A 3,130-nucleotide genomic window follows, 5' to 3' on the forward strand; every position below is an offset into this window, starting at 1 on the left:
CTTAATTGTTAAATATTAATAATTTTTAAAAAAATCTATAAAAAAATAATTTAAATATTCAAACAAATAATACAGGCTGAAAAGGCTGCTAATTTAAAAAGATGTAAAATTGTCTGAAAAGATTGCTAATGTAATTACAATTCAAAGTACAATGTCAAACACACAAAACACATGAGGTTCCATCTTCAATTAGCATCTCTGATCCCAAATAATAAGTCTCGACAACTTTAATCAGTAGAGAGGAAAACACTATGAAGTGTTAGTGTTGGATCAATGGTCTGCAGCAGTAAATGTATACAATAAGTAAATAAAAATCAATAACAAAGTAGACAAAGAAAGATAACTTACATGTACTTCAAGCATATGAATCTCTACATTTCATTGTCCCTTGGTTCTGCAAAGGTGAACAACCACTTTCACTAAAGTGCAGGTTTTTTTTGAAAGCCCAAGTGATATTATTTGGAAACAACCAACATTGAATATAACTAAATAATAAATATAGTATAGAAAAATCAAACCGACAAACATAGAATATAACAAAATAATATTTGTAGTGTTGCTAGCAATGTTTAAATAGAAACAAAAGTAAAATAACATTGTTCATTACCCAAGGGTAATTAAGTTACAGACATAATATATCAAAATAAAACAAAGATAAGTAATTAAATAGTTCTTCAAGGGGATTCAGCTTCATCCTCTTCGTCATCCCATTTAACTTGCTTCCTATAGAGGACCTCCTATAAATGTTGGTCAATGTTGTAGAAGAAGATGACCTCATCTCCAGGCTTCAAATGACAGTCACCTAAATAATGGATCCACGCGTCAGCAACACATGATAGGCCATTATTCATGGTGATCATCCATTTGTGATGCTTACCACTACCACGATCTACAATCATATTTTTTTGATGCAGTTAAATAAATTGAAGTCTCTGGTGGCAGAACCTAGGTTAGAAGGAACACGGTGATTAAATATAAGAAGTCAACAATAAATAATATAAATGATTATGATTATATTAACAAAGACCTACCAATTGATAATTGTGTTGTATCATATCTTTAGAGACATCAATGGTAAAAACATGGTGCCTTATGGTTGTGGCTGCCCTTTGGTGTAGAGGTCCCACAACGTCCACACTGAAAGTAGTATTTTTGTCCCTTCCAACAAAACGCATCAGAACACTTTCGTGAATGCCATGGGTTCTCCTAAGTTCCTTCAGTCCATCACCAAAAAAGAATCGGTTACCATATTTATGAAACTTTATAAAGTGTTTGTCTCCTTCGTAGTCAAATAACACATAACTTGGATAATTTGGGGACCATTGTCTATGATAAGCAAAAGGAACCTCAACGATGTTCTGTAGATTAACATTTGAAGCATATTATTTATTTGATATTAACATAAATAAGTAAATGTTTAGGGGTGAAAGTCGTGACCTGCTCAAGATGGAATGACGCGTAAAATCGGTGCACAATTCTCGGTACTCGTAAATTTGATGGGCCCTAGATGAGAAACGTTTATGTAATGAGTAAGTGAACAAAGATGTACCCATTGAAAGGAGAAGATAAATATGCGTAATATCAAACATGTACTATGAACGAAAAGAGCAAGCATAGAAGGATGAAGGATACATGATGAAGCAAACTCGAACATATACTTATAAGAAGGTAAACATAAAGGATGGAAAATTTAAACTTACAGCATCAGACACATTCGATGATGATGTATTCATAGTGTTTTGTGTTTGGAGAAGTTCTTCGACAAATGGGTGAAGATTTGGTGATATTGGGTGGTTATAGATATATATAATACTGCATTTTAATTATAGGAGGAGGAGGGTGAACAATTATCAAGAACAGTTAACAATGTATAAAGTAACCGATAACCTTTTAGACTTCCCGTGCTAGTTTATTATGGTTACTGTTGTTGTGTTTTTATTGCGAGGCTATTACACTTCCCGTGCTGTTGTTGTGTTTTTATTATGATGTATTCATAGTGTTTTATGTTTGTATAATTAAATAGTAATAAATAATTACATACAAAGGTTAAATTTTAAAAAATAATAACAATAAATCTTTATCAAAAATAGTAATTATGTGTATATGGAAAAGATGATGTTTTTTACTTCCCAATGTATGAATAGACACGTAGTGTTTTGACATTGGGAAATTGCACCTCAGCAAACATCTATTAGTCTATTAATTACACGGGAAATTACACGTCAGGATACATCTGGTAGTGTACTCTAATAATTATGATGGATGTGACATCCCATTTCAAAGATTGAAATCAGAATATTGACGGTCACTACACAAAGACTATTAATATGATACATGCTAATATTCACATGATAAAGTGTTAGTAGTCATTAGTACCTGTATAAACAAAAATTCCAAAAAATCTGCTGATGGGATTTTGTAGGCGTCTATACGTTACCTTGATAAGACAAAAGAAAGAAACACAAAAAATCAATATTCAACAAACCTGTACTTGAAATGCCAAACACTAAATACGAAAGTTGCAATTTAATTTTTCAAATATTCAACAGAAACAACCTAATATAATACAAATTCAAGCAGAAAAATGGTGCAACTATGACAACAACATTAACAAATTCACAAATGCATACAATAGAATGAAAGAAAGAAGGTACCGATAAAGGCTATGCAGAGGATGCAAGAACACAAGTTTGGATGACAGTGTTGTCTTGCCTTGTGAAGGGTTGCCTCAACATGTTAGATTTCTCCAAATATTGCAACATGTTAGATTTCTCCAAATACCCTCCCAAATATAATACACAGGAAAGGTAAAGTCTAAAGAAAAAAGAATCATAGACATGCACCAAAGTAGTGTTGAACATTGAGAAACATCTACATGAAAAAATCATAACCAACATATGCTAAAGATAGCAAAGTAACCAAAGATTAGAGCTAACATAGACAGCTTAGGTAAAAAACCTGAATGATATTGTGAAGGCTAAGTTAATATATACTTTAAGTTGCGAAGGGCAACATGTTTCAGAGCATAACCCACCAATCAATTAATAATCATAGACATGCACGAAAAAAGTCATTCAAAGTCGAGGCAGAACACAAATAAGCAATCTACTCAGCAACAATGAATACAAAA

General features: G+C 32.2%; 1 long non-coding RNA gene across 2 annotated transcripts; it reads right to left on the minus strand.

Moving 5' to 3' along the window:
* Nucleotides 1–506: 506 nt before the first annotated feature.
* Nucleotides 507–3,130, minus strand: LOC114411451. Of its 2 annotated transcripts, none has more exons than XR_003666445.1 (4): nucleotides 2,655–3,130; nucleotides 2,377–2,437; nucleotides 1,032–1,503; nucleotides 507–802 (listed from the first exon to the last, which is right to left on the minus strand). It is a non-coding gene; the product is annotated as an uncharacterized LOC114411451 (long non-coding RNA). The 2 variants fall into 2 exon arrangements; XR_003666444.1 differs by having other exon boundaries at nucleotides 507–945.

Source organism: Glycine soja, chromosome 5 (assembly GCF_004193775.1).
Source record: "Glycine soja cultivar W05 chromosome 5, ASM419377v2, whole genome shotgun sequence".
Classification (NCBI taxonomy): domain Eukaryota; kingdom Viridiplantae; phylum Streptophyta; class Magnoliopsida; order Fabales; family Fabaceae; genus Glycine; species Glycine soja.